This window comes from Triticum aestivum, chromosome 4D, assembly GCF_018294505.1.
Source record: "Triticum aestivum cultivar Chinese Spring chromosome 4D, IWGSC CS RefSeq v2.1, whole genome shotgun sequence".
Taxonomy (NCBI): domain Eukaryota; kingdom Viridiplantae; phylum Streptophyta; class Magnoliopsida; order Poales; family Poaceae; genus Triticum; species Triticum aestivum.
The window spans coordinates 8904909-8912490 of NC_057805.1; positions in this window are offsets into that span (position 1 = coordinate 8904909).

Genomic DNA, 7582 nt, shown 5'->3' on the forward strand with positions numbered 1-7582 from the left:
TCTTCTTCTTGTCTTCTCATTCTTGTCTTCTCATTCTAGTCACCTTAGCTATGGAGTGCTTCTTTATGTATGGATGGAACTTCTTTATGTATGAAATGATGGATGGAACTTGTTTATGTATGAAATGATGGATGGAACTTGTTTATGTATGAAATGATGTATGAACTTGTTTATGTGATGAATGCCTGTGAAATATATCTATATGTCATATATATTTTCTGTGCAAATTGTGGGATTTAACAAAAAACAGAAAAAACAGACAATATGCAGGCTCTTTGCCGTCTGCCACCGACGGCAAAGAGCTCTTTGCCGTCTGCCGCAGACGCCAAAGAAGCCACGTGGCAGCCAACTGTGCTTCCTGGGAGATGACCCATTTGGTCAGTTTGCCTACAGTGGCAGACGGCAAAGACTTTGCCGTCCGTGGCAGACAGCAAAGAACCTGCACTTTGCCATCAGTGGCAGACGGCAAAGAACCTGCCATCTAGTGACGTGTAGATGACATCATAAGGCGGACGGCAAAGACCAGAGAAATTTTGCCGTCCGCGGCGGACGGCAAAGGTCTGCCATTAGCCACTTAACGGACTGACAGCGCAATTATTGCCGTCCACCCTCTTTGCCGTCCGCCGCAGACGGCAAAGGCTCTTTGCCGTCCGCCGCCAGGAAGCAGACGGCAAAGCAGCTGTTTACCGTAGCCTTCTTTGCCGGAGCCTTTTGCCGTCCGCGGCTGACGGCAAAGGTCTTTGCCGTCCGCCTTTCGAGCCTTTGCCGTCCGCCGTGGCAGACGGCAAAGTAGCTGTTTCCTATAGTGGTTATTCCATAGATTGATCTTGGTGATGCGTAGAAAATTTTGAATTTCTGCTACGTTCCCCAAAAGTGGCATCATGAGCTAGGTCTATGTGTAGACTCTATGCACGAGTAGAACACAAAGTAGTTGTGAGCGATGATTTGTGCAATTTGCTTGCCGTTACTAGTCTTATCTTGATTCGGCGGCATTGTGGGATGAAGCGGCCCGGACCGACCTTACACGTACACTTACGTGAGACAGGTTCCACCGACTGACATGCACTTGATGCATAAGGTGGCTAGCGGGTGTCTGTCTCTCCCACTTCAGTCGGATCAGATTCGATGAAGAGGGTCCTTATGAAGGGTAAATAGCAATTGGCATATCACCGTTGTGGCTTTTGCGTAGGTAAGAAACGTTCTTGCTAGAAACCCATAGCAGCCACGTAAAACATGCAACAACAATTAGAGGACGTCTAACTTGTTTTTGCAGGGTATGCTGTGTGATGTGATATGGCCAAAAGGATGTGATGAATGATATATGTGATGTATGAGATTGATCATGCTCTTGTAATAGGAATCACGACTTGCATGTCGATGAGTATGACAACCGGCAGGAGCCATAGGAGTTGTCTTAATTTATTGTATGACCTGCGTGTCAATGAAAAACGCCATGTAATTACTTTACTTTATTGCTAACCGTTAGCCATAGTAGTAGAAGTAATAGTTGGCGAGACAACTTCATGAAGACACGATGATGGAGATCATGGTGTCATGCCGGTGACGAAGGTGATCATGCCGCGCCTCGAAGATGGAGATCAAAAGGCGCAAGATGATATTGGCCATATCATGTCACTTTATGATTTGCATGTGATGTTTGTCATGTTTACATCTTATTTGCTTAGAACGACGGTAGCATAAATAAGATGATCCCTCACTAAAATTTCAAGAGATGTGTTCCCCCTAACTGTGCACTGTTGCGAAGGTTCGTTGTTTCGAAGCACCATGTGATGATCGGGTGTGATAGATTCTAACGTTCGCATACAACGGGTGTAAGCCAGATTTACACATGCGAAACACTTAGGTTGACTTGACGAGCCTAGCATGTACAGACATGGCCTCGGAACACAAGAGACCGAAAGGTCGAACATGAGTCGTATAGAAGATACGATCAACATGAAGATGTTCACCGACGATGACTAGTCCGTCTCACGTGATGATCGGACACGGCCTAGTTGACTCGGATCATGTATCACTTAGATGACTAGAGGGATGTCTATCTGAGTGGGAGTTCATTAAATAATTAGATGAACTTAATTATCATGAACATAGTCAAAATGTCTTTGCAAATTATGTCGTAGCTTACGCTTTAGTTCTACTGTTTAAGATATGTTCCTAGAGAAAATTTAGTTGAAAGTTGATAGTAGCAATTATGCGGACTGGGTCCGTAAACTGAGGATTGTCCTCATTGCTGCACAGAAGGCTTATGTCTTTAATGCACCACTCGGTGTGCTGAACCTCGAGCGTCGTTTGTAGATGTTGCGAACATCTGACATACACGTTTTGATGACTACGTGATAGTTCAGTGCGTAATGTTAAAACGGTATAGAATTGAGGCACCGAAGACGTTTTGAAATGTCGCGGAACATATGAGATGTTTCAAGGGCTGAAATTCGGATTTCAGGCTTGTGCCCACGTCAAGAGGTGTGAGACCTCCGACAAGTTTCTTAAGCCTACAAACTAAGGGAGAAAAGCTCAATCGTTGAGCATGTGCTCAGATTGTCTGAGTACTACAATCGCTTGAATCGAGTGGGAGTTGTCTTCCAGATTAGATAGTGATGGTTCTCCAAAGTCACTGCCACCAAGCTACTAGAGCTTCGTGATGAACTATAACATATCAGGGATAGATAGGATGATCCTTGAGCTATTCGCGATGTTTGACACCGCGAAAGTAGAAATCAAGTAGGAGCATCAATTGTTGATGGTTAGTAAAACCACTAGTTTCAAGAAGGGCAAGGGCAAGAAGGGATACTTCATGAAACGGCAAATCAGTTGCTGCTCTAGTGAAGAAACCCAAGGTAGAACCCAAACCCGAGACTAAGTGCTTCTGTAATGAGGGGAACGGTCACTGAAGCAGAACTACACTAGATACTTGGTAGATGAGAAGGCTGGTAAGGTTGACAGAAGTATATTGGATATATATTATATTAATGTGTACTTTACTAGTACTCCTAGTAGCACCAGGGTATTAGATACCGGTTCGGTTGTTAAGTGTTGGTAACTCGAAATAAAAGTTGCGGAATAAACGGAGACTAGCTAAAGATGAGATGACGATATGTGTTGGAAGTGTTTCCAAGGTTGATGTGATCAAGCATCGCATGCTCCCTCTACCATCGAGATTGGTGTTAAACCTAAATAATTGTTATTTGGTTTTTGCGTTGAGCATAGACATGATTGGATTATGTTTATCACAATACGGTTATTCATTTAAGGAGAATAATGGTTACTCTTTTGAATAATACCTTCAATGGTCTTGCACCTAAAATGAATGGTTTATTGAATCTCGATCGTAGTGATACACATGTTCATGCCAAAAGATATAAGATAGTAATGATAGTACCACATACTTGTGGCACTGCTATTTGAGTCATATTGGTATATATGCATGAAGAAACTCCATGCAGATGGATCGTTTGGACTCACTTGATTTTGAATCACTTGAGACATGCAAATCATACCACATGGGCAAGATGACTGAAAGGCCTCGTTTTCAGTGAGATGGAACAAGAGAGCAACTTGTTGGAAGTAATATATTTGATGTGTGCAGTCCAATGAGTGCTGAGGCACACGGTGGATATCGTTATGTTCTTACTTCACAGATGATTTGAGTAGATGCTGAGAATATTTACTTGATGATACACAAGTCTGAATTATTGAAAGGTTCAAGTAATTTCAGAGTGAAGTAGAAGATCGTCCTGACAAGAGGATAAGATGTCTATGATATGATCATAGAGATGAATATCTGAGTTACGAGTTTGGCACACAATTAAGACATTGTGGAAATTGTTTCACAACTAATACTGCCTGGAACACCATAGTGTGATGGTGTGTCCGAACATCATAACTGCACCCTATTGGATATGGTGCATATCATGATGTCTCTTATCGAATTACCACTATCATTTATGGGTTAGGCATTAGAGACAACCGCATTCACTTTAAATAGGGCACCACGCAATTCCGTTGAGACGACACCGTATGAACTATGGTTTAGAGAAACCTAAGCTGTCGTTTCTTAAAAGTTTGGGGCTGCGACGCTTATGTGAAAAAGTTTCAGGCTGATAAGCTCGAACCCAAAGCGGATAAATGCATCTTCATAGAATACCCAAAACAGTTGGGTATACCTCATATTTCAGATCCGGAAGCAAAGTGATTGTTTCTAGAAACAGGTCCTTTCTCGAGGAAAAGTTTCTCTTGAAAGAATTGAGTGGGAGGATGGTGGAGACTTGATGAGGTTATTGAACCGTCACTTCAACTAGTGTGTAGCAGGGCACAAGAAGTTGTTCCTGTGGCGCCTACACCAATTGAAGTGGAAGCTTATGATAGTGATCATGAAACTTCAGATCAAGTCACTACCAAACCTTGTAGGACGACAAGGATGTGTACTACTTCAGAGTGGTACGTAATCCTGTCTTGGAAGTCATGTTGCTAGACAACAATGAACCTACGAGCTATTGAGAAGCGACGGTGGGCCCAGATTCCGACGAATGGCTCGAGGCCATAAAATCCGAGAGAGGATCCATTTATAAAACAAAGTATAGACTTTGGAAGAACTACTTGATGGTCATAAGGCTGTTAGGTACAGATGGATTTTAAAAGGAAGACGGACAATGATGGCAAGTGTCACCATTAAGAAAGCTCGACTTGTCGTTAAGATGTTTTCCGACAAGTTCAAGGAGTTGACTACGATGAGATTTTCTCACTCGTAGCAATGCTAAGAGTCTGCTGGAATTATATTAGCAGTTACTGCATTATTTATGAAATCTTGCAGATAGGATGTCAAAAACCATTGTTTCCTCGACGATTTTCTTGAGGAAAGGTTGTATGTGATACAACCAGAAGGTTTTGTCAATCCTGAAAGATGCTAACAAGTATGCAAAGCTCCAGCAATCCTTCTAAGGACTGGAGTAAGCATCTCGGAGTTGGAATGTACGCTTTGATGAGATGATCAAAGATTTTGGGTTTTTACAAACTTTATGAGAAACTTGTATTTCCAAAGAAGTGAGTGGGAGCACTACATAATTTTTGATGAGTATATGTGGTTAACATATTGTTGATCAGAAATGATGTAGAATTTCTGGAAAGCATACAAGGTTATTTGAAAAGTGTTTTTCAATGGAAAACCTGGATTAAGCTACTTGAACATTGAGCATCAAGATCTATAAGGATAGATCAAAAACGCTTAATAGTACTTTCAAATGAATACATACCGTGACAAGATTTTGAAGGAGTTCAAAATAGATCAGCAAAGAAGGAGTTCTTGGCTGTGTTACAAGGTGTGAGTATTGAGTAAGACTCAAGACCTGACCACGGCAGAAGAGAGAGAAAGGACGAAGGTCGTCCCCTATGCTTAAGACGTAGGCTCTACAGTATGCTATGCTATGTACCGCACCTGAAGTGTGCCTTGCCATGAGTTAGTCAAGGGTACAATAGTGATCCGGGAATGGATCACATGACAGCGGTCGAACTTATTCTTAGTATCTAGTGGACTAAGGAATTTTCTCGATTATGGAGGTGGAAAAGGAGTTCGTCGTAAAGGGTTACGTCGATGCAAACTTTGACACTAATCCGGATGACCCTGAGTAGTAAACCGGATTCGTATAGTAGAGCAGTTATTTGGAATAGCTCCAAGTAGCGCGTGGTAGCTGCATCTACAAGATGACATAGAGATTTGTAAAGCACACACAGATCTGAATGTTGCAGACCCGTTGACTAAAACCTCTCTCGTAAGCATAACATGATCAAACCCTAGAACTCATTGAGTGTTAATCACATGGTGATGTGAACTAGATTATTGACTCTAGCAAACTCTTGGGTATTAGTCACATGGCGATGTGAACTTTGAGTGTTAATCACATGGTGATGTGAACTAGATTATTGACTCTAGTGCAAGTGGGAGACTGTTGGAAATATGCCCTAGAGGCAATAATAAAATTGTTATTATTGTATTTCCTTGTTCATGATAATTGTCTATTGTTCATGCTATAATTGTATTAACTGGAAACCGTAATACATGTGTGAATACATAGGCCACAACATGTCCCTAGTAAGCCTCTAGTTGACTAGCTCGTTGATCAATAGATGGTTATGGTTTCCTGACCATGGACATTGGATGTCATTGATAACGGGATCACATCATTAGGAGAATGATGTGAAGGACAAGACCCAAACCTAAGCATAGCACAAGATCGTGTAGTTCGTTTGCTAAGAGCTTTTCTAATGTCAAGTATCATTTCCTTAGACCATGAGATTGTGCAACTCCCGGATATCGTAGGAATGCTTTGGGTGTACCAAACGTCACAACGTAACTGGGTGACTATAAAGGTGCACTACAGGTATCTCCGAAAGTGTCTGTTGGGTTGGCACGAATCGAGACTGGGATTTGTCACTCCGTATGACGGAGAGGTATCTCTGGGCCCACTCGGTAATGCATCATCATAATGAGCTCAATGTGACTAATGAGTTAGCCACGGGATCATGCGTTACGGAACGAGTAAAGTGACTTGCCGGTAACGAGGTTGAACGAGGTATTGGGATACCGACGATCAAATCTCGGGCAAGTAACATACCGATTGACAAAGGGAATTGTATACGGGATTGATTGAATCCCCGACATCGTGGTTCATCCGATGAGATCATCGTGGAACATGTGGGAGCCAACATGGGTATCCAGATCCCGCTGTTGGTTATTGGCCGGAGAACGTCTCGGTCATGTCTGCATGGTTCCCGAACCCGTAGGGTCTACACACTTAAGGTTCGATGACGCTAGGGTTATAGGGAATAGATATACGTGGTTACCGAATGTTGTTCGTGTTGGAAATATGCCCTAGAGGCAATAATAAATGGTTATTATTATATTTCTTTGTTCATGATAATTGTCTATTGTTCATGCTATAATTGTATTATCCGGAAATCGTAATACATGTGTGAATACATAGACCATAACGTGTCCCTAGTAAGCCTCTAGTTGACTAGCTCGTTGATCAACAGATAGTCATGGTTTCCTGACTATGGACATTGGATGTCATTGATAACGGGATCACATCATTAGGAGAATGATGTGATGGACAAGACCCAATAATAAGCATAGCACAAAAGATCGTGTAGTTCGTTTGCTAGAGTTTTTCCAATGTCAAGTATCATTTCCTTAGACCATGAGATCGTGTAACTCCCGGATGCCGTAGGAGTGCTTTGGGTGTACCAAACGTCACAACGTAACTGGGTGACTATAAAGGTACACTACCGGTATCTCTGAAAGTGTCTGTTGGGTTGACACGGATCGAGACTGGGATTTGTCACTCCGTGTGACGGAGAGGTATCTCTGGGCCCACTCGGTAATGCATCATCATAATGAGCTCAATGTGACTAAGGAGTTAGCCACGGGATCATGCATTACGGTACGAGTAAAGAGACTTGCCGGTAACGAGATTGAACAAGGTATTGGGATACCGACGATCGAATCTCGGGCAAGTAACATACCGATTGACAAAGGGAATTGAATACGGGATTGATTGAATCCTCG